At 36.9% G+C, this 25475-nt stretch overlaps 1 non-coding gene across 1 annotated transcript; it reads right to left on the bottom strand.

The window, feature by feature from the left end:
- Positions 1-22493: 22493 nt before the first annotated feature.
- On the bottom strand, positions 22494-22600 carry LOC148553038 (small nucleolar RNA R71). The gene has a single exon (XR_015893796.1). It is a non-coding gene; the product is annotated as a small nucleolar RNA R71 (small nucleolar RNA).
- Positions 22601-25475: the final 2875 nt, after the last annotated feature.

The raw sequence follows: 25475 nt of genomic DNA on the forward strand, positions 1-25475 counted from the left end.
AAATTTACATATGCTTTAAATACGTACATTAAGCAGAGAAATCAGAGCAGAGTAGAGAAACACAGAAAATAGAGTAACCAGACCAGAGTAAAGAGGTAAAGAGAAAAAAAAGTGATATAGATACAGAGAAAAGAGTAATCGGAAAAGAGTAAAGAGACAGAGAGAGAAGAGCAGTAAAACACATGAACTGATAATGTTAAATATGGGAAGTACACACGAACTGAATGATCATTGGTCTCGGAGAAACCTACGAACTATTAACTATTTCGTGTGCGGGAAAATCCACGAATTGATAATCATTGATTATGGGAAGAACCCACTAACTGTTATATGTTGATCTCGGGTATAACCCACGAACTGAGGATCATTGTATTGTTGTGTATTGATCTCGGGTATAACCCACGAACTGAGGATCATATTTGTTGTTGTATGTTGATCTCGGGGAAACCCACGAACTGAGGGTCATTGTTTTGTTTGTGAATTGATCTCAGGGACGCCCACGAACTGAGGATCACTGTTTCCCTTTGTGCGTATATTATGGGGTCGGGCTTTGCGCCGACTTCCGGTAGTCACGAAGGAGTGGTATTCTTACCACCGATACATATGCACTAAGGATACAAAGGGAAGCCATATCTGGGACTTGTTCCTAGGTAATGTCGGGCTGCAGGGTGTAAACCGACACGTGAGCTCATGGCCTGCATAGGACAGACATGCATCATACTTGGTTGTGCATTTCCTCTATTATGATTACTGAATAAATGTATGCCTTGTTTATTTGTATTCTATTCTCTGTGTCTGTGTCTTATTTTCTTGTATTCTTTTATTCGTGTTTTACTTTTTGTTTTCTCTATTTTCTCTATTTATCTATTTCTTCTATTTACTGCTTTTCTGTATTTTGCTATTCATCTGCTAAACAACACAGAATTAATGAACGTAACTAATAACCCCGGCCCTACTAAGAGCTCCGCAGTTCTTACCCCTTCTCTCTCCCTTCCCCCTTCAAATGGAAGCAAGAGTACCCTTCCGTAATCTACTGATGACCATTTCGCAAAGAGGATTCCACTCTAGGTAGTCTTCTGAGTCTAGGGTGAATCTCGTTCTTTGTTTATATGTATATACTGTGAGACCAGCCAATATCTGCACCCCGTTTGTACGTGAACTTTAACCCAAATCATGTGTACTAGACTCCTGTTGTGTGGCTACTTGATGAGGTACCAGAGAGACGTCACATGGAAATGTCTGATCGTGCAGAGGAGTAGCAGATGATGTTCTACCTTTTGATGACGTTCCACCTGACTTGAGTTTTGAAGACTTAGAACATACTTTCCCTCAGTTTAGTAGTTTAGAGGGACTAGGTGAGTATAGAGTCTAGGCTAGCCTGGGTGCCAGCTTAGGAACTTCTTGAATAGGTCAGGGCCTATGATGTTGTATGTATATATATGTATATGGTTATTATCTAGCTATATCTAGGGGTGCTCTAACTAAAAGTCTATACTCTAATAAAGGCTGAATCACTGAATGATGTCAACTACTTGTGATGTATGTATGTGTGGTTGTTTATAACTATTTTATCTGTTATTACTTGTGAATTGATTATGAATGATTCTGTTTGTTAATCCAAACATTTTCAAAAAAAAAGGTACCTCACAAAATAACTACGTTTTTAATAGCGACTCAGGCTCATATAATAAATAATAGATAATAATTAGGAAGATAAGTTGGTAATGCTCAGTTTCCGGTATGATCTAGACATACTGAAAATTGGGTCGTTACAATTTGGTATCAGAGCAGTTCGTTCCCAGTAGAGCCTGGGGAGTGGACTGACTATGCTTCATTGCATACTCTGCTTGTGTGTCTCATGCTGTTAGGGTATCTTCAAGATACATTTGGCAAGAATGTCTATGAGTGCTCATTTTGGGAATGTTCGTGCCTAGCTTGAGATATTAAGACTGATCACCTTAATGTTGATTGTTTGGTGTAGATAAGACCTCAATGACTGTGAATAGGCATGGTTTAATCGAGCTCCGAACGATGAATCGACGTGAGCCACAGCTATCTTCATAGCTATTATGATCTTAATGGCTATGGATGTGTGAGATTTGGATGCTATCAGTAACGGACCGATCTCTTCGTTAGGATGGCTTGAAGGAAATAGACCGCTTGAAGAAGGATTCTTGCATGCGGCTGAAATTTTGAGGGCAAAATTTTCTTTTAGGAGGGTAGAATGTAATAACCCCGATTTTTCGAGTATGCGAGATCTTTTCTGAGGGCACAGATTTCTCCGGAAGATCAGTAAAGGGAACACCTCTTATATATCATAAAGTATCTCAATCCTCATTTTCATTATGTGATCCTTAAGCTTGAACCTCTTCTGAGGCAAGCTCGACAACGCAATCACGAAGAACCTAGTTTTTGAATCGTATCGGTTAGGAGTTTTGTTTCTATTTTTCGTAAATAGTCTCTGTTTGATGAGCCAGACTCGATTCATGAGAGAATTGAGATAATAGTATAATATTATCCTTATATTAGTATTAGAAGCTGCTTGAATGATATTATAAGGTTATCTGGTCTGTTTTAGTTAAAAATAGGAAATCAGTTTAACCGGGTTCACAGTTTACTAGTGCAGCTTAGCACCAGCACTCTCTGATAACTTTAGCAATGCTAAGGCCTCATAATACATGTTATATTCTAATATTAAATATGTTACTAGTGTCATTTATGCTAGTAGCTCAAAAAATAATTTCTAGAGATGTTTTTACAAGTGTTCCAATACACCTAGTTTTAGTAGTTATACGCCTGAGATATTTTAATATTATTTTAATCCACCTTCTAGCCAACCAATCACAACTCACCCTACATCCCCAAGTCCTCCAAGGCTGTCTCATTTCTTCATTTTTGGCCGAAAATAACAAGAGAGAAAAGAGAGAAACTTTCATGACACTTAAATCTTCAAAGCTTGATTTCTTCTGAACTAAAACTCATATCAAAACTCCGATTTCACCAAAATGATCCTCTCTTCTTCCTCTACATAACCATATAACATATCAAGGCTGGAAATAAGGTGAGATGGCTGTCGCCCTCCCTCTTCAATTCAGTTTTCAAGGAAACATGCTTAAACATGTGTTTTCTTGATGTTCTTCCTTAGGAATCATGCTTAACTTGACTTGAGGGCCAAGAAACGTTAATTTCCAGCAAGTCTAAGGTGAGATATCCCTTCATAACGTACTTAGAGAGATTTGGTCAGTTGAAGGTTTGTGGATTTAAAGTTGTTCTTGATGTGATTTAGGAAGAAAAAGTGCTTAAGGACCACCTAAAAGTCTAACCGAATTAGGAGCAGAAAAACCAGGTAGGGTTTTAATAATTTAATCTTGATTGATTGTGTCTAAGTTGTTTAATTATGATATGGTTTGGATGTGCTTGAAATTGATGATTTATATGAGTGATTCTTGTTGAAATTTTGGTGAAAATTTGATGAAATTTGATGATATTCAAGCTATGAATTTTGTTCTTGAGGGCTGTTGGAAAAATGAACCCTAACCCTTAAATTGGGGTTGAATTTGTGTTGTAATCAAGGGGAAAATATGGGGCTTTAGTGGGTGCAATTTTATTTTGAATTATGGTAAAAATCGGTTGCTGAAAAGATTAAAAAACGGGTAAAAATAGAGAAAGAATCTGAAATATTTACGAAGAACATGAAGAACACTTTAAGTATGATGAAGAACATTGAAGAAAACCTTTTAGATCTTAAAAAGGGCAAGATTGTAATTATTTTCATGTTTGAGGGGTTATTTGGTAATTTCTGAAAGTTAGGGTGGTAAAAGTAGAAATATTAAAAGTTACGGGTGGTAAAAAGTGAATTTTAAAGGTTAAAGGTTAAAGTAAAGTTAATTTTCAAAAATTTAATGATAAAATAATAAATAATAATAAAATATCAAATAATAATATTTAATTAAAAATAATATTTAATTAAAAATAATATTTTAATAAAAATAATAAAATAATGCGAAAAAGGCAGTTTTTCGTAAAAGTTTTAGAAAGACAACTTTAAGCGTAGAATTCCATAATTACCTTCATAAAACACCTAGGGAATGGTAATAACATGATAGTGAGGCAAAGATAAAGGAAAGATAAGAAGTTAAAGAAAAAATATAAACCGAAAAAAAGTTTGTAAAGTTTTAGTGACAGAAAACAGACAGAGATTAGTGAACGAACTAGAGCAACATAGTGAGTCTTTGAGTTGCGACTAGGGTTAGGTATAATATGAAAAGTTAAACTGTTTCAGTATAGACTTAATGAACCTATACTTGGGACAGGCTAACTATTCATACCGAAATTTACATAAGCTTTAAATACATACATTAAGCAGAAAAATCAGAGCAGAGTAGAAAAACACAGAAAATAGAGTAACCAGACCAGAGTAAAGAGGTAAAGAGAAAAAAAAGTAATATAGATACAGAAAAAAGAGTAATCAGAACAGAGTAAAGAGACAGAGAGAGAAGAGTAGTAAAACACATGAACTGATAATGTTAAATACGGGAAGTACCCACGAACTGAATGATCATTGATCTTGGGGAAACCTACGAACTATTAACTATTTTGTGTACGGGAAAACCCACGAATTGATAATCATTGATTACGGGAATAACCCACTAACTGTTTTATGTTGATCTCGGGTATAACCCACGAACTGAGGATTATTGTATTGTTGTGTATTGATCTCGGGTATAACCCACGAACTGAGGATCATGTTTGTTGTTGTATGTTGATCTCGGGAAAACCATGAACTGAGGGTCATTGTTTTATTTGTGAATGATCTCGGGGACGCCCACGAACTGAGGATCACTGTTTCTCCTTGTGCGTGCGTATATTATGGGGTCGGGCTTTGCGCCAACTTCCGGTAGTCACGAAGGAGTGGTATTCTTACCACCGACACACATGCACTAAGGACACAAAGGGAAGCCATATCTGGGACTTGTTCCTAGGTAATGTCGGGCTGCAGGGTGTAAATCGACACGTGAGCTCATGGCCTGCATAGGACAGACATGCATCATACTTGGTTGTGCATTTCATCTGTTATAATTACTGAATAAATGTATGCCTTGTTTATTTGTATTCTATTCTCTGTGTCTGTGTCTTATTTTCTTGTATTCTTTTATTCGTGTTTTACTTTTTGTTTTCTCTATTTTCTCTATTTATCTGTTTCTTCTATTTACTGCTTCTTTGTGTTTTGCTATTCATCTGCTAAACAACACAGAATTAATGAACGTAACTAATAACCCCGGCCCTACTAAGAGCTCCGCAGTTCTTAACCCTTCTCTCTCCCTTCCCCCTTCAGATGGAAGCAAGAGTACCCTTCCGTAATCTATTGATGACCATTTCGCCAAGAGGATTCCACTCTAGGTAGTCTTCTGAGTCTAGGGTGAATCTCGTTCTTTGTTTATATGTATATACTGTGAGACCAGCCAATATCTGCACCCCATTTGTACGTGAACTTTAACCCAAATCCTGTGTACGAGACTCTTGTTGTGTGGCTACTTGATGAGGTACCAGATAGACGTCATATGGCAATGTCTGATCGTGCAGAGGAGTAGCAGATGATGTTCTACCTTTTGATGTCGTTCCACCTGACTTGAGTTTTGAAGACTTAGAACGTACTTTCCCTCAGTTTAGTAGTTTAGAGGGACTAGGTGAGTATAGAGTCTAGGCTTGCCTGGATGCCAGCTTAGGGACTTCTTGAACAGGTCAGGGCCTGGGATGTTGTATGTATATATATGTATATGGTTATTATCTAGCTATATCTAGGGGTGTTCTAACTAAAAGTCTATACTCTAATAAAGGCTGAATCACCGAATGTTGTCAACTACTTGTGATGTATGTATGTGTGGTTGTTTATAACTATTTTATCTGTTGTTACTTGTGAATTGATTATGAATGATTCTGTTTGTTAATCCAAACATTTTCAAAAAAAAAAGGTACCTCGCAAAATAACTACGTTTTTAACAGCGAATCAGGCTCATATAATAAATAATAGATAATAATTAGGAAGACAAGTTGGTAACGCTCAGTTTCTGGTATGATCTAGACATACTAAAAATTAGGTCGTTACAGTAATAATAACAACTCAATTAAATAATAAGAAACATAAAAAGGCATCAATTGCATTAAAGGAAATGAAAATCAGCAAGAGTTCAATAACATAAGAGCAACCAAATAAAAGAAATAACAAGTAAAACTAAGAGAAAGATGTAGCAACAAGAATTTGCAAGAAAAACTAAATCAAGACAAGAATTAAAACCTAAACCTAAGAGAAATTTAATCTAATCTACCATAATTCTAGAGAGAAGAGATAGCTTCTCTCTCTATAATATAACCTAAAACATTATTCTAACTAAACCCTAATTGCTCTCTTCATCCTTCTTGAATTTGGACTCTAATAGCTTCAGAAATGAGTTGGATTGGGCTTTGGCAGGTCCTGAAATTGCCCCCCAGCGTCTTCTCATTAATGACTCACGTGATCGTATTCGTGCATATGCATACCTGACCATGCGTACGCATGGTTGTAGAAAAACATAATTGTGCATATGCATCAATTCTTGTGCGTACGCATGGATGTAAAACTACAGTTATGCATATGCATGAATGCCTGTGCGTATGCATGGCTGTAAAACACTCCAAACTTCATTTCTTCATAAATTTTTCACTTTTGCATGCTTTCTCCTCACTCCTTCAATCCATACTTGCCTTGGAAACCTAAAATCACTTCATCAAATACATCAAGCTATGAAATAAAATTAAAGTGAATTAATAGAAATTTAAGAGCCTAAAAAGCATGTTTTCAATCTTAAGTGCAAACTCGGAAGAATTCACAAAACTATGCTATTTTAGGGAATAAGTGTAGGAAAGGTTGATGAAATCCACTAAATTCAATACAAAATAAACCATAAAATTGTAGTTTATCAACCATACCTAAAAAAGGGGTACCACTATTAGCCTACTCCGCAAATAAGGAAAACATGAAAATACTTTCACTAACGCGCCTAAAGGAAGCCTAAAAAGCTACGACACATTCCCCATTTATCTATTACTAAAACAACCACAAAGCAACACCAAGAACAGTAGTGTCCCTATTTCCTACCACTTCTACCCAGAAAAACAAAATTTCAAATAGACAAAAACAGAAGCAAGCCAATTGAAAGGAAAAACAAAAAAGCAGGTTAAAATACACACAAGAAGCGAAGCAAATACCAACCTGATTGTGGGAAATAAGTAGGAGAGAAGCGCGAAAAGTAGGATAAACCAATGCACAATGCACGGATGGACCAGCAAAATTCATAAAAGGAAGAATAGAGAAGTGAAAGAGGAAGAAGAAGTTGCAATAAAAAAAATGTAAAAAGAGAAACGATTACAAACAAAACTCCCATGTTTCAAATGAAATACGAAGGGGTGAAGGGCAAAAAGGAAAAAGGATAAAAAAATTTCCCTTCGTATTAAACGTCATTATGACGCCTAAGGAACCGTAATTGACAAAACCCCCTCTCAGAAAAAATAACGAACAAGCAACGGAACGGTCAAGCATCCCCCGGGCTTCCGACCTCAACCAATGAGTCCGAACGATGCCCTGCCTACTAGGCTCATGGCCGTACGGCAAGACCAAAGGCTCCTTCAGCGATGAGTTCGAGCATACTCACTCTCTCGTTATTTTTGGATGGTTGACACATGTTACCATTTGGTTTGAAAAAAATTGGTTTATTTTATACAAATGGTTTAATTAAAAAATTGATTTGGATAGATCAAATTACCTTTAAAATTTTTTTTTCTGCATATTATCCCTAAATTCCTAAATGATGAATTTGATACATTATTCTTTTTCATCCTCTTTTACCAATCTTTCTTTAAATTTATCTTTAACTTTTATTTATTTAATTTTCGTCAAATATATGTATAAAAATTGTTTGAAAAAGTAAAGTTTGGTATTCTGACTTTTTTTGTTTGTATAGGAATGGGGAAAAAGAAAAATTAGGAATAGAGATGGAAAGAGGAAAAAAATTAGAATTCACATAGAAAAAATCGAATTTTACGATACGAACAAAAGGTCATAAATGGAACCATCTGTCTCTATTTTTCTGTCTCTGTTTCTATCTTCCTAAAGAGCTTTGATATTTTTTTTCAATGACTCAAATTTTCAATCACTAAATTCCTTCTCTAACACAAATTTAAAAAAAAATATGTTTAATTATAAAACTGGTTCGGACATGATAGTTTTGATAAAACCGGTTGACCGACAGTTTTAAATAACTGACCGGTTTGTTTTTCTATTTTATATATAAAAAAACCATAAATCCCTAATCTCTCAACCCTCACCGTCTCCTTTTCTCTCTCAACTTCACTCAGTCTTACTCTCTCAATCTTACAATCACAAAAGAACCACCAACCACTGCCACCGCTTCTTATGAAGTATGGATTCGCGAAGATGATTTCTTCTTTCTTGTTCCATATAAATAGCATAATTAGGATAATCTTGCTCTTGGATTGATGGATGTGGGTGCTCTTCCATGGAGGATGGTGATGGGATGGAAAGATCATTATGTGGTTGAAAAAGAAGCGCACTAGAGCTTGAGGGTTGAATATTGGAGGTAGAAGATTAGTTCATGCGGGATATAAGATTTTGGAGTGTAGAGGTAAGACCAATGATGTTAGAGATGAGTGTGTTGTTATCAAATGGAGGTTGGGGTGGATAGGAAGGTTCATTTGTTGGGAGAGAGGGCTCATAATACGGAGGTGGTTCTTCTTGATAAGGATATGGAGATGGTGAATATTGAGGTAGTGGTTCTGGGTGTGGTTCATATGGTGGTTGGTGTGATGGATAAGGATTGGGGTCATATGGAGGTGAATGGTTGTAGGTGGCTTATGAGTATGGTGGTTCAAACCTATGTTGAGGAGGTGGTTCATCAGCATATGGCGGGGCTTGTTGGTAACTACAAAGGGGTCCACCATATCTATCATCTTGGTACGCTCCCTGGAATGGCTCTTGACCATAGTAATTTGGTGGAGGTGGTTTGTCACGAAAGGGTCCACCATAACTATTGTCTTGGTATACATCACAGAATGGTTGTTGGTTATAGCGCATTGGAGGGGGTTGTTGCCAAGAGGGTTGATAAAATCCTTGTGGCTCCTCCCATCTTTGATTCTTCCAACCTTGATGCCTGTTCTCATTATAGCTTCCATTCCTTACAACAACATTGGAACCAAACTTAAAGCCAGAGGGGCGAGAATTCATAGTAGCAAAAGAAATAAAAACTAATAGAAATTAATGAAAATAAACTCCTAAAACTAGAAACACTAACAAAGAAACGAAAAAGTAAATATTTACAATAACCAATAATAAGGCACACGTTTGTAATTCCCCGGCAACGGCGCCATTTTTGACGAGCGGATTTTTCTACTAGTAAAGAATTTTCACAAATAAATTCCCGTTGTAAGTATAGTTTCTAAACCAACAGAGAATCCTTTCATACAAAAGTTTTGGTTGTCACTTAAGCAAACCCAATAAAATTTATAACCGAAGTATTTAAACCTCGGGTCGTCTCTCAAGGAATTGTAGGGAGGTGTGTTTATTATTGGTTATGGAAAAAGTATCTTTTTGGGTTTTTTAAGGTAAGAAGCAACAATAGTAAATGGCAATGGAAACAAACTAACTAGAAAAACTCTTTGCAAGGTATGAGAATTGAAAATCCCATCCTAGTTATCCTTATCAGGTGTGATGAGAATTGTTATTGCTCCCACTTAGTTAACCCTTACTAAATAAAGGAAAGTCAAGTGGACTAATCAATTTGATTCCTCAAGTCCTAGTCAACTCCTACGCAAAGACTAGCTTTAGAGGGATCCAAATCAATCAGCAATTTCCAATTTTCAATCAACAGCTGAGTTTGACAACTCAAGTGTCACCAATTACTCAACCATATCCAAAAGGGGAAAAATCCAAATTATTTATATCATAAATAGAAGAAAGCAATCATAACTCTGAAATACCTCAAATTGGATTAAATAAAGAAAATCAATTCTAACATAGAATTCATAAATCAAATTGGGAAAATAAACAAACTAAAGTAATAGAATAAATAAAAGTAGAAGAGAAACTAAATTAAAGGAACATTGAACCTAGAATGAAGAAGGAGTAAACCTAACCTAAGAGAAATCCTAAATCCTAAAACCTAAGAGAGAGGAGAGAGCCTCTTTCTCTAGAAACTACATCTAAAACCTAAAATTAAGAATATGAAAGTTGTATGATGAATGGATCGATTCCTCTACTTTATAGCCTCTAATATGTGTTTTCTGGGCCGAAAACTGGGTCAAAAATAGCCCAAAAATCACCCCCAGCGATTTCTGATACGTCCATCACGCGGCAAAGTCACGCATGCGTGTCGCCTATATTCATGGCAGTTATGACAAATTATATATCTTTGTGAAGCCCCAGATGTTAGCTTTCCAACGTAACTAGAACCGCCTCATTTGGACCTCTATAGCTCAAGTTATGGTCGATTTAGTACCAGAAGGTCAGGCTGGACAGCTTTAGCAGTTCCTTCAGTTTCTTGTATTTCTTCCACTTTTGCATGCTTCCTTTCCATTCTCTAAGCCATTCCTGCCCTATAAACCCTGAAATCACTGAACACACATATCAAGGCATCGAATGGTAATAAGAGAGGATTAAACATAGCAAATTTAAGACCAAAGAAGCATGTTTTCATATATATCACAGAATAAGGAAGGAATTGTAAAACCATGCAAATTATATGAATAAGTGAGTACAGGATTGACAAAAACCACTCAATTGAACACAAGATAAATCATAAAATAGTGGTTTATCATGTGTCGTGTATTATCGTCGTCGACGCTGTTCTCTCTTCTTGTTGTCGGCTCGTCTGTGCCTGCCGGTTCTTGCACCTTCGCATTCACTACTGTCGCGTCATATGTACCTCCGTTCGCGTCGCGTCGTCCCTGCGGCTTCAGTTCGTCCACCATGCTATGAAATACGAACCCTGGACTTCCCTTGCTTTCCAGGTCAGTTTTCCCTTTTTTTTATTCTATTGAGGCTTCAAGCATGCTTCTGATTGCTGGAGAATAAATGATTTTAGGGCTAGATGGACCTGTTACACAGCTGCCAAAAGATTCGACGGTGGGCTTCCAATTCGCAACACCTGGCTAGTGAAGGTTCTCTTGCTGGATTTGGGTACTCCTTGGCTTATCCTCTGCTGTAGGATCTATTGTAGGATTGGTCTTGTATGTTGTGCATCATAACCAAAATGAAGAAGAGGACAAATATCTTTTTGGAAAAATATTATGATGCATATTCTCTGTTTGATAATTTGTTTGTTATGTTTTAGTGATGAGTTTTTTAAATTTTTAGAGTTTGATTATGACGAGGTTTGTTGTTTTTGCTTAGTTTCATTGTTAACTGGTTTGATCATCGGTTCGGTTCTTACAAATACGGTTGATGGTGAACTTGTTGGTTATTCAGGTAAATGTTTTCACTTAATCTACCATATATAGGAGATGGAAATGAGGTTTGTTATTCATTATTTAACTAAATAATTTTATTAAATTAAACAAAATGGATGTTTATTAGTGTAGTCATTAGTTATCTTACGAAACATTTTCATTTGCATTATATTATATAGACGTTTAAGTTAATTATTTTACTACACATTTTCATTATTCAAGTAAATGTTTTCACTTAATATACCGATATCAGTAGATAGCGTGTACCCTTGAGAATGACATTCATGCATTCGGAGAGATTCGTCGTCATGTGTCCAAACCAGCAACGGCCATCGCAGTGTTGTAGCCAAATCTCTTTATTGAATCTACCAGCTCAATCTGCCATCTCCCGTGATAACAACGTCAACGCATCCATGTACCGCTCATACCCAGCCTTGCTTGGACTATAAGCAGCATTTATGAGATACCTCTTTTCCTCAACAGACTTAAAACGAGACATGAAGTTCACTGCCATGTGCCAGACATAGTAAGTATGAAATGCTCTAAGAGAATGCCAGCCACTATCCTCAGCTCTCAATGCACCCTTAGTCATTTGAGATCTATCAGAAATAATCAACGGTCCTTCCTGTGTGGTGACGTGTCACCTCAAATTGGTAAGGAAGAACGACCATGATTCCGTCGTCTCAGACTCAACAATTGCAAAGGCTATAGGAAGGATATTGCTGTTACAGTCCTGTGCCACTATAATAAGCAAAACACCCCATATTTTTCATACAAATGAGTACCATCGATGGAGACGAGCAGCTTGCAATGCTTGAAAGCCTCGACGTAGGGAGGGAAGGCTCAAAATACCTTGTCAGACATGCTACAATCACGCACCATGAGGTGCCCATCGTAGTACGGTACAACACTGAGCTCACACGTCATTTCGGGGCAACAACTCTGCTGTGCTTGTAGGAACCTCGACACCTTATTGTACGACTCCTCTCACTCACTGTATATCTGCACAATCGTCTTTTGCTTTGCCATCCAGACCTTTTTGTACGAGGGTTTGAAGTGATAACTTTTCCTAACTGCACCTTGTAGGACAAAGATGCTGGCGAACGGGTTAGATTGTGTCAACGGGAGGATGACACGGCATATGAGACTGTTGTCCAACTATCGGTGGTTCTGTGACATAGTGGGTGCTAAACACATGTGCTCTCCTCCCACCCTACGCACTTCCCTAGAGAAATAGAACAACAATGCTTAATAGGTTCAACAAGCATAATAATGACAATTGAGAATATAGAACACAATGAAACTTTAACTTACAAGTATCTGAGATTTTGTCAGAGAGTAACACGAAGACTCCAAAGGCAGCTTGCTGCATGTTGTCGGCAATGCACATAATACTTTAATCGATCCAACTCCACTACTCGGTATTCACCACTTCTGTGAATGCTGTAAGTTTTCATACCTTGCATTACTACATCTATTCTTTTAAATCTATGGCAAACCCTAAACTCCGCACCACTGTCCATGTAACACCCTCACTATCAGAATGTCATGCTTCCAACTGCGCCACTCTGATAGTTTGGATATTACGATGACTCTAAACATATTTAATACTAAAATAGGAGCCTGTTTAAAACTTAAAATCGCATAACCTTTCGAAAGACCTTTTCGTTGAAAACATATATATATACATATATATACTTACAAACCAGATACAATACTTTAAAATTATACATATACATAACCATAACTTACAAACATACATATCACAATTTCTATTGCTCTTACAAAATTTGTAAAGATAAAAGCGAGGGAAAAATAATAATAACTATGATAATACAAGAATATCAAATAAATAGAAAATAAAATAAACTCTTCTGAAACTTCGTCGCCTATATCCTAAAAAGAAAAAACCTATAGGGGAGTGACGTGGCAAAAATTAGCGAGTTAAGAAATTATTATAAGAGATACGTTGCAAGTACAGTTCTTAACCAACCAAAAATCTGTTCATCAATTTAGAAGGGTTGTCACAAAATTAGAATTAAAATACTGGGAGTATGAGTCCCAGGTTGTCTCCCAACGAGTTGCAGAAAGATATGCTATTTTATTAATCAGATATTTTCAAAAATGGTTGAGTTGATAAGCAGGAAATTAAATTAGAGAATTTATGTAATTTTAAATAAAAACCTTGACCGGGAGTAGATTAGTTGGAAGCCCTATTCTTGTTGGAGTACTCTCAAGATTAATTGATGATTGAAGGTTGTTCTGCTTAGTTATCCCTTACTAGGTATAGGAAAGTCAAGCAAGTTGGAAAGCTATTTCTATTCACAAGTTCCAATCCTCTCCCTTGGAAAGGATTAGTGTCAGTGACTAGAGGACAATCCAACAATAAACCCAATTACAATTTTTCTCTTGAGCATTCCAACTTAAGGTCCTCCTTTCAATCAACTCCCAATCAAGTTATGGAACTACTCGCTCATTATGAATGTAAACTTCACAAAATAATAAAGAGAAATAAAGAAAGACATGATAGATAATAATCAAAAAGATCAATTAAAAATAAAAATAGTTTTTGTATTAATAAATTCTAAAAATAATCCAATAGTAATTCTGAATAAATTAAGGACATGGAAGAGTAAGAGACAAATAAGGAAAACAAACTAGAGTAATGAAGTCTTGGCGAAGGTAATAACTCTTCTCAATATCCCAGTCCAAGAAGCAAAATAAAATCAAAATCCTAAGAACTATGAATGCGTAGAGAGAAAACCTAGAGGAGGAGTAAAATCATATCTAAAACTAAAATTATGCGGAATGAATGTTGTTCCTTGGTCTCTGCATGTTCCCTGGCTCTAATCTGCTTTTCTGGACCGAAAACTGGGTCAAAACAGGGCCAAAATCGCCCCCAGTAAATTCTGCAGATTCTGCAGATCGCGCACGTCATGCGATCGCGTCATTCAGGTATTCGCGTCATCCAGCGTTTTGCCTTGCCACGCGTGCGCATCGTCCACGCCTTCGCGTCACTTGTGCAGTTTCCAATTTGCGCGGTCGCGTGAGCCATGCGTCCGCGTTACTGCAATTTCCTCTATGTCGCGCGGTCGCGTGAGCCATACGTCCGCGTCACTTCTCGCTGGTCATCTCCTTAATTTCTTGTGTTCCTTCCATTTTTGCAAGCTTCCTTTCCAATCTCCAAGTCATTCATGCCCTATAAAGCCTGAAACACTTAGCACATAGATCACGGCATCGAATGGAATAAAGGAGAATTAAAATACATAATTAAAAGTCTCTAGGAAGCAAGTTTTCAACCATGAAGTATTTTTTAGGAAGGAATTATAAATGTACGCTAATCAAATGAATAAGTGGGTAAAGATTTGATAAAACCACACAATTAAACACAATATAAACCATAAAATAATGGTTTATCAACCTCCCCACACTTAGTCATTAGCATGTCCTCATGCTTAGTTGAAGGAGATAAAATAAATGAGTAAGAACATGTAAAACTCGTGCAATGCAATGCAACCTATATATGTGAATGCAACTATATGATTCTTGTCTACCTGGTTAAAAGTAAATAAGCTCTTCAAGACAATCACAAATCAAATTCCACTATTTCAATTTTTATACAGTAAGAATAGATAAAAATGCAAGAAGGTAGCTCATGAAAGCCGGGAACATAGAACTTAAGCATTGAACCCTCACTGATGATGTATGTATGCTCTAATCTCTCTAGTGTATAGGGCAATCACTCTATCCTTCTCTAATCATGCTTTCTAGTTTTTGTTTTTCACCTAACCAATCAACAACATTTAATATACCAATGCAAACATCATGAGGTCTTTTCAAGGTTGTAATGGAGCCAAGGTAAGGGTACGGGCATATATATGGCTAATTAAGCTTATAAATTGAATCTTTAATTAACCCAAGCTTTCACCTAACACACATATATAAATTCTATATAACTTAAATTTCATACCTAGCTACCCAAAATTTCTCTTTCACATTCCATACTCATGTATCAACTTTTATTTTAAGGTTATCATATATGCATTGATCCTTGAATTTTTAACTTAGCATTGGGGTAATTTTGTCCCCTTATTTATTTATTGACTATTTTTGGATTTTTTTTAAACATAAACATAAAATTAAACATAGCTTATCAATGTACATAGATTTTTTTTAATTCTTATAGTTTCTCATGAGTAGGTACCCAAATTCCCATTATATCATCATGACACATTCCCTCATTATCTTTTGTTCCCACAATTTCCCATACTTAATTAACACACACAATTCTATCTTAAGCCAACCAAAGATTCAATTGGGATATATAATTGTTTTTCTGCTTAAGGCTAGTAATCTGGTAAAATACAGAACAAATGGGATTTAAAGGCTCAAAGTGGCTAACAAAGGTAATTAAAAGGGTAGGCTTAATTTGGATAAGTGAGCTAAACAAATAATGGCCTCAATCATATACAGGCATATAAATATATTAAACATTGGACATATAGGATGAAACAAAATATAGATTACAATCATAGAGAAGTAAACACACAAGAATAAAATAATTATGGTTAAATAATGTAACCATGTATTTAGGCTCGAAGTCTCACTGGTTGTATGTTCTTTAGCTCAAAAATCATGTTCCAAATATAACTTCAAGCAAATTTAACAAAAAAGTTTTGATTAAAATTAGTGAAATTTTGTTCTAAAAATAGGGTCTTAGAAGAAACTTATTACCTTTTCAATCAAGTAGAACATGCATGCAACTAACCTATTCCTATGCAATTTATCTTATTCTACAAAAGAAAAACTAACTAAATATCCTATTTTATTGGTGTTAGGGAAGAGAAATTACCTCCGGAAGTCAGGTACTGACCGACCTCCCCACACTTAAGGCTTTGCACCATCCTTGGTGCCATCTGTTAGGAACAAAGGTGGGCTGATAGCAGTATCTCCACAGTCGGGACCGTCATGGCTCCCTGTGCTGGTAAAAGAAGTGGAGTCTGGGGTGTCTGAGTCCTTGAATTTTCCCATAATCAGCTCCTTGAGGTATGTGAATCGGCGCTTGTTACGACGCTCTCTTAGCTTCGCTTTCTGTTCTTGCCGATCCAACCTTTCAAGTAACTGATGGAGCAGTTGATTTATTGTAGGTGCTTGTGATGTTGAAGGAGGAATGTCTTCAGCTGGTTCAGTAGGCTGGCTTGTAGTGGCTGCTGGAGGTCTGATATATTTCCCGTTAGGGACATACTGATCATCCCGTGGAAGCATGGCTTTGGTGTCCCCAGCTCTGTAGGAGACTCCGGCCGCTGAGACAAGATCTGAGACCAGGGCGGGAAAAGGTAAGTTGCCTGTAATTTGTACGTGTCCCATAGCATTCCGGATGTGTCCTGGTAGGTTCAGAGGTTGATCTGTAAGGATGCACCATAGTAGAACGGCCATGTCTGCAGTAAATAAGGACTCGTGAGTGCTCGGAAAGACATAATGGGACATAATCTGTGCCCATACGCGAGCCTCCAAGGTAAGTGCGGAAGCCAATATTCCCTTAGGACGGGAACGATGGTATCCGTAGATCCATCTGCTGCCAGGTAGGGCGATAATTCTGAGAACAGCGTCCCAGTCAAATTGGTACATCTGGCGCTTGAGTGCGGCTTCTTGAAATGTGTCCAGTCCTTCTGGAGTAGGGGGAAGATCTAAAGCTCGTTGAATGGCCTCTTCTGTAATGGGGACTTGCTTTTGACGGACATAGACTGCAGGGTTGGCAGGTGGAAATTGGAGTAGAACTCGACTATCCAAGAAAGATTAACCTGTCATGGCTGTCTCCGTAGGAAACCCCATTGTCTTCGTTCAATTTGCGGCTCAACCAAGGTAGCAATATTGGGCGGGAGGATAATAAGGTATTCGTTGTTGTAACTCCGTTCTGTCAGGATGGGGAACATCTGCTCACAGTAGCGATTGGGAAATCGCGCAGTGTCCTTTGCTGGGAAGGCTTTCTCTTTTTCATCAACCTTTATAATCCTCTTAATTCTTTTTGTTGAGGGCTTTACTGCAGTTGAAGAAGGCTCTACCACTAATGCTCTTTTTGTTCCTCTCCTTGCTGGTGGTTTGGGAGTAGCTTTCTCTTTTCCTTTCTTGGTGGCCATCCTGAAAAGGGAAAAAAGAAAGTAACTTTGAATTCAAAGGGATAGAGTAAGGAAGAGGATGGTATAGGTGATAATCAATGCACAGGAAAGAAGGATTTCGTTAACACATGGTCATTACTACATGTGAAAAGTTCATCAAAGGAAATAAAGTAAGTGCATTTTTTTGGTAATTAGATGCAGGATGTTTATTGGCATGCTGGCAAAGGCATGAGTAGCATAGATCAAGCATTAATTACTTAAATATGTTATCACTCGTAACAAACTGGCCATCACGTTTGTATTGACAATTATTTTCAATGAATAAAATAGGAAAGGGGTTTTGTGAGAAACATGCATTAGAATAGTAGAATGGAATAAGCTGAAAAAATGCATAATGCCATATGGGCTTTTTCACAAACACATAGCATGCATGATGAATAAGCTATTGAAATTATTAAATTTAACATGCAAGCAACCCTTAAAAATTAATATATAATTGTCAAACAATTTTGCAACAATCCACAAGCATATAATAAGGAAAAATGACCTAAATAAATTTTGAACACCAATTAAAAGAAAAAGAAAAAAAAAAGAAAACATGGATAAGGAAAGTAAAAAGAAAAGAAAAGAAGAAAACATAAAAATAAGAAGGATAATAGAAAAGTAAGGAAGGAAGAAGAAAAGAAAAACCTTGATAATGGTGGTGAGAGAGAAAGTAGAAAGTGAGTGATGAGCGGATAATCTATACACTTTTTGGCATTGTTTTTAGTATATTTTTCGTAGAATCTAGTTACTTTTAGGGATGTTTTTATTAGTTTTTATGTTAAATTCATATTTTTGGACTTTACTATGAGTTTGTGTGTTTTTCTGTGATTTCAGGTATTTTCTGACTGAAATTGAGGGACTTGAGCAAAAATCAGATTCAGAGGTTGAAGAAGGACTGCTGATGCTGTTGGATTCTGACCTCCCTGCACTCAAAGTGGATTTTCTGGAGCTACAGAACTCAAAATGGCGCGCTTTTAATTGCGTTGGAAAGTAGATATCCAGGGCTTTCCAGCAATATATAATAGTCCATACTTTGGCCGAGTTTAGATGACGTAAAATGGCGTTGAGCGCCAGTTCTACGCTGCTGTCTGGAGTTAAACGCCAGAAACACGTTACAAGCCAGAGTTGAATGCCAGAAATACGTTACAAACTGGCGTTCAACTCCAAGAATGACCTCTCCACGTGTAAAATTCAAGCTCAGCCCAAGCACACACCAAGTGGGCCCCGAAAGTGGATTTATGCATCAATTACTTACTTCTGTAAACCCTAGTAACTAGTTTAGTATAAATAGGACTTTTTACTAGTGTATTTGACATCTTATGATCTTTTGGAAGATCCTGGATTGTATTTTTAATCCTGTGATCTCGATTTGGGGGCTGGCCATTCGGCCATGCCTGGACCTTTCACTTATGTATTTTCAACGGTAGAGTTTCTACACTCCATAGATTAAGGTGTGTAGCTCTGCTGTTCCTCATGAATTAATACAAAGTACTACTGTTTTTCTATTCAATTCAACTTATTTCGCTTCTAAGATATTCATTCGTACTTCAATATGAATGTGATGAACGTGACAATCATCATCATTCCCTATGAATGCGTGCCTGACAACCACTTCTGTTCTACCTTAGATTGAATGAGTATCTCTTGGATCTCTTAATCAGAATCTTCGTGGTATAACCTAGATTGATGGCGGCATTCATGAGAATCCGGAAAGTCTAAACCTTGTCTGTGGTATTCCGAGTAGGATTCTGGGATTGAATGACTGTGACGAGCTTCAAACTCGCGAGTGCTGGGCATAGTGACAGACGCAAAAGGAGGGTGAATCCTATTCCAGTATGATCGAGAACCTCAGATGATTAGCCATGCTGTGACAGAGCATTTGGACCATTTTCACAAGAGGATAGGAAGCAGCCATTGACCACGGTGATGCCTCCAGATGATTAGCCATGCAGTGATAGCGCATCGGACCATTTTCACAGAGAGGATGAAAAGTAGCCATTGACAATGGTGATGTCCTTACATAAAGCCAGCCATAGAAAGGAGTAGGACTGATTGGATGAAGACAGCAGGAAAGCAGAAGTTCAGAGGGACGAAAGCATCTCTATACCTTTATCTGAAAATCTCACCAATGATATACATAAGTATTTCTATCTTTATTTTCTGTCTATTTATTATCTATTTTCGAAAACTCCATAACTATTTGATATCCGCTTGACTGAGATTTACAAGGTGACCATAGCTTGCTTCATACCAACAATCTCCGTGGGATCGACCCTTACTCACGTAAGGTTTTATTACTTGGACGATCTAGTGCACTTGCTGGTTAGTTGTATCGAAGTTGTGAATGAAAAACGATTTATTAAGACGTGCGTACAGAGTTTTTGGCGCTGTTGCCTGAGGTCACAATTTCGTGCACCAAGTTTTTGGCGCCGTTGCCGGGGATTGTTCAAGTTTGGACAACTAACGGTTCATCGTGTTGCTCAGATTGGGTAATTTTCTTCTTATTTTGTTTTCAAAAATATTTTCAAAAAATTTTTCAAAAAATTTTTCCTTTATTTTCGAAAAAAAATTATAAATCTTTTCAAAATTATATTTTTCTTCAGAATTTTTAAGAATGAATTCTAGTGTTTCATGATGATTTGTTGAATCCTGGCTGGCTGTAAGCCGTGTCTAATCTTTTGGACTGGGATTTCAACCTATCATCACAAGAGCTTGTTGATCTTCACACACTTAGTTGCTCTATACATGGAAAGTATCAATATCTTCTAAAGCTTGGCTGGCTAGTAAGCCATGCCTAACCCTCAGATTGGAGCTTTAGACTAAGAGTACACGATTCCTAAAATTCATATTAAAAATTTTGGAATCCTTATTTTTCTTTTACAAATAATTTTCGAAAAATTACAAAAAAAAATTAATAAAATCATAAAAATCAAAAATATTTTGTGTTTCTTGTTTGAGTCTTGAGTCAATTTTTAAGTTTGGTGTCAATTGCATACTCATCTTGCATTTTTCGAAAATTGCATTCATGCATTGCATTCATCATGATCTTCAAGTTGTTCTTGATAAAACCTTCTTGATTGATCTTCATATTATATTGTTTTGTGTTGTATGGTATTTTTCATATGCATTCTTGAATTCTTAGTGTCTAAGCATTAAAGATTTCTAAGTTTGGTGTCTTGCATGTTTTCTTTGCATAAAAAATTTTTCAAAAATAAGTTCTTGGTGTTCATCTTGATCTTCAAAGTGTTCTTGGTGTTCATCTTGACATTCATAGCATTCTTGCATGCATTCATTGTTTTGATCCAAAATTTTCATGCATTGAGTCTTTTTCATGTTTTTCTCTCTCATCATTAAAAATTCAAAAAAAAAAATATCTTTCACTTTTTCACTCATAAATTTCGAAAATTTGGATTGACTTTTTCAAAACTTTTTAAAATTCAATTATTTCTTATGAGTCAAATCAAATTTTCAATTTAAAAATCTTATCTTTTTCAAAATCTTTTTCAAAAATCATATCTTTTTCATTTTTCTTATTTATTTTCGAAAATTTTAAAAATACTTTTAAAAAATCTTTTTCTTAATTTTACATCATATTTTCGAAAATATCATCAATAATTAATGTTTTGATTCAAAAATTTCAAGTTTGTTACTTACTTGTTAAGAAAGATTCAAACTTTAAGTTCTAGAATCATATCTTGTGATTTCTTGTGAATCAAGTCATTAATTGTGATTTTAAAAATCAAATCTTTTTCAAAACTAATTTCAATCATATCTTTTTAAAAATATCTTCTTATCTTATCTTTTTCAAAAATTTGATTTTAAAATGTCTTTTCTAACTTCTTATCTTCTTATCTTTTCAAAAATTGATTTTCAAATTTGTTTCAACTAACTAACTAACTTTGTGTTTGTTTCTTATCTTTTTCAAAACTACCTAACTAACTCTCTCTCTCTAATTTTCGAAAATATCTCCCTCTTTTTCAAAAATTCTTTTTAATTAACTAATTATTTTAATTTTTAATTTTAATTTTCGAAAATTACTAACCTTTTTCAAAAAAAAAAAACTATTTTCGAAAATCACTAACTTTTTTTCAAAAATTATTTTCGAAAATCCTCTTTCTCTCTCATCTCCTTCTATTTATTTATTCATCTAGTAACATCTCTCCCCCACTCACCAAAAATCCGAACCCTCTCTCTCTGAGTTCAGATTTTCTCTTCTTCTTTTCTTCTACTCACATAAGGGAACCTCTACACCTGGTAAAAAGGATCCCTATTATTATTATTTTTCTGTTCCCTCTTTTTCATATGAGCAGGAGCAAGGACAAGAACATTCTTGTTGAAGTAGATCTAGAACCTGAAAGGACTCTGAAGAGGAAATTAAAAGAAGCTAAATTACAACAATCCAGCAAGCACCTTTCAGAAATTTTCGAACAAGAAGAGGAGATGGCAGCCGAAAATAATAATAATGCAAGGAGGATGCTTGGTGACTTTACTGCACCTAATTCCAATTTACATGGAAGAAGCATCTCCATCCCTACCATTGGAGCAAACAATTTTGAGCTGAAACCTCAATTAGTTTCTCTGATGCAGCAGAACTGCAAGTTCCATGGACTTCCATCTGAAGATCCTTTTCAGTTCTTAACTGAATTTTTGCAGATCTGTGATACTGTTAAGACTAATGGAGTAGATCCTGAAGTCTACAGGCTCATGCTTTTCCCTTTTGCTGTAAGAGACAGAGCTAGAGTGTGGTTGGACTCTCAACCCAAAGATAGCCTGAACTCTTGGGATAAGCTGGTCACGGCTTTCTTAGCCAAATTCTTTCCTCCTCAAAAGCTGAGCAAGATTAGAGTGGATGTTCAAACCTTCAGACAAAAAGAAGGTGAATCCCTCTATGAAGCTTGGGAGAGATACAAGCAACTGACCAAAAAGTGTCCTTCTGACATGCTTTCAGAATGGACCATCTTGGATATATTCTATGATGGTCTGTCTGAATTAGCTAAGATGTCATTGGATACTTCTGCAGGTGGATCCATTCACCTAAAGAAAACGCCTGCAGAAGCTCAAGAACTCATTGACATAGTTGCTAATAACCAGTTTATGTACAATTCTGAGAGGAATCCTGTGAGTAATGGGACGCCTCAGAAGAAGAGAGTTCTTGAAATTGATACTCTGAATGCCATATTGGCTCAGAATAAAATATTGACTCAGCAAGTCAATATGATTTTTCAGAGTCTGAATGGAATGCAAGCTGCATCCAATAGTACTCAAGAGGCGCCTTCTGAAGAAGAGGCCTATGATCCTGAGAACCTTGCAATAGCAGAGGTAAATTACTTAGGTGAACCTTATGGAAACACCTATAACTCATCATGGAGAAATCATCCAAATTTCTCATGGAAGGATCAACAAAAGCCTCAACAAGGCTTTAATAATGGTGGAAGAAATAGGTTTAACAACAGTAAACCTTTTCCATCATCCACTCAGCAACAGACAGAGAACTCTGAACAAAATACCTCTAATTTAGCAAATTTAGTCTCTGATCTATCTAAGGCCACTGTGAGTTTCATGAATGAAACAAGGTCCTCCATTAGAAATTTGGAAGCACAAGTGGGCCAGCTGAGTAAAAGAATCACTAAAACCCCTCCTAGTACTCTCCCAAGCAAAAGAGAAGAAAATTCAAAAGGAGAGTGCAAGGCCATTGACATGAACAACATGGCCAAACCTAGAGAGGAAGGTTGAGAACGTGAATCCCAGTGAGGAAGACCTCCTGGGACATCCAGTGATCAATAAGGAGTTTCCCTCTGAGGAACCAAAGGAATCTGAGACTCATCTAGAGACCATAGAGATTCCATTGAACCTCCTTATCCCATTCATGAGCTCTGAAGATTATTCTTCTTCTGAAGAGAATGAAGATGTTACTGAAGAGCAAGTTGCTAAGTTCCTTGGTGCAATCATGAAGCTAAATGCCAATTTATTTGGTAAAGAGACTTGGGGAGATGAACCTCCCCTGTTCACCAATGAACTAAATGCATTGGATCAACTGAGATTGCCTAAGAAGAAACAGGATCCTGGAAAGTTCCTAATACCTTGTACCATAGGCACCATGACCTTTAAAAAGGCTCTATGTGACCTTGGGTCAGGAATAAACCTCATGCCACTCTCTATAATGGAGAAACTGGGAATCTTTGAGGTACAAGCTGCTAAAATCTCATTAGAGATGGCAGACAATTCCAGAAAACAGGCTTATGGACAAGTAGAGGACATATTAGTAAAGGTTGAAGGCCTTTACATCCCTGCTGATTTCATAATCCTAGATACTGGGAAGGATGAGGATGAATTCATCATCCTTGGAAGACCCTTCCTAGCCACAACAAGAGCTGTGATTGATGTTGACAGAGGTGAATTAGTCCTTCAATTGAATGAGGACTCCCTTGAGTTTAAAACTCAAGGACATCCTTCTGTAAACATGGGAAAGAGGCACAGTAAGCTTCTCTCATAACAGAGTCAACCAGAGCCCCCATAGTCAAACTCTAAGTTTGGTGTTGGGAGGCCACAACCAAACTCTAAGTTTGGTGTTGAACTCCCATATCCAAACTCTAAGTTTGGTGTTGGGGAGTCTCAACAATGCTCTGAACATCTGTGAGGCTCCATGAGAGCCCACTGTCAAGCTATTGACATTAAAGAAGCGCTTGTTGGGAGGCAACCCAATTTTTATTTATCTTATTTTATTTTTATTGTTATTTCATGTTTTAATAGGTTCATGATCATGTGGAGTCATAAAATAAATATAAAAATTGAAAACAGAATCAAAAATAGCAGAAGAAAAATCACACTCTGGAGGAGGATCTCACTGGCGTTTAAACGCCAGTAAGGAGCATCTGTCTGGCGTTCAACGCCAGAACAGAGCATGTTTCTGGCATTGAACGCTAGAAACAGGCAGCATCCTGGCGTTCAGACGCCAGAAATGCACACTGAGGAAGAGCTGGCACTGAACGCCAGAAACAAGCATCTGGCTGGCGTTCAACGCCAGAAATATGCTGCATCTGGGCGCTGAACGCCCAGAACAAGCATCAATTCGGCGTTTAAACGGCAGAATTGGATGCAAAGGCATTTTACATGCCTAATGGGTGCAGGGATGCAATTTCTTGACACCTCAGGATCTATGGACCCCACAGGATCCCCACCTACCACCACTCACTCTCTTCCCTCTTCTCAATGTTCATCCTCTCTTCCCAATAAACACTCTTCCCCAAAACTCTTCACCAATCACCTCAATCTCTCTTCCCTATCACTACTTCACCACTCACATCCATCCACTCTTCCCCATAAACCTACCTCATAAACTCTACCTACCTTCAAAATTCAAAACCAATTTCTCACCCAAACCCACCCCATATGGCCGATCCTTACCACCCTCCCTTCCCTATATATAGCCCTCCATTCTTCCTCATTTTTACACCACACCACCCTCTCTTCTTTTCTTGGCCGAATACACTTCTCCCTCCTCTCCTCCATATTTTCTTCTTCTTCTTCATCTATTCTTTCTTCTCTTGCTCGAGGGCGAGCAAAATTCTAAGTTTGGTGTGGTAAAAGCATAAGTTTTTTGTTTTTCCATTACCATTGATGGAACCTAAGACCGGAGAATCCTCTAGAAAAGGGAAAGGGAAGACAAAAGCTTCCACCTCCGAGACATGAGAGATGGAAAGATTCATCTCCAAAGCTCATCAAGACCACTTCTATGATGTTGTGGCCAAGAAGAAGGTGATCCCCGAGGTCCCTTTCAAACTCAAGAGAAATGAGTATCCGAAGATCCGACATGAGATC

Source organism: Arachis ipaensis, chromosome B7 (assembly GCF_059453495.1).
Source record: "Arachis ipaensis isolate K30076 ecotype BB chromosome B7, ASM5945349v1, whole genome shotgun sequence".
Lineage (NCBI taxonomy): Eukaryota > Viridiplantae > Streptophyta > Magnoliopsida > Fabales > Fabaceae > Arachis > Arachis ipaensis.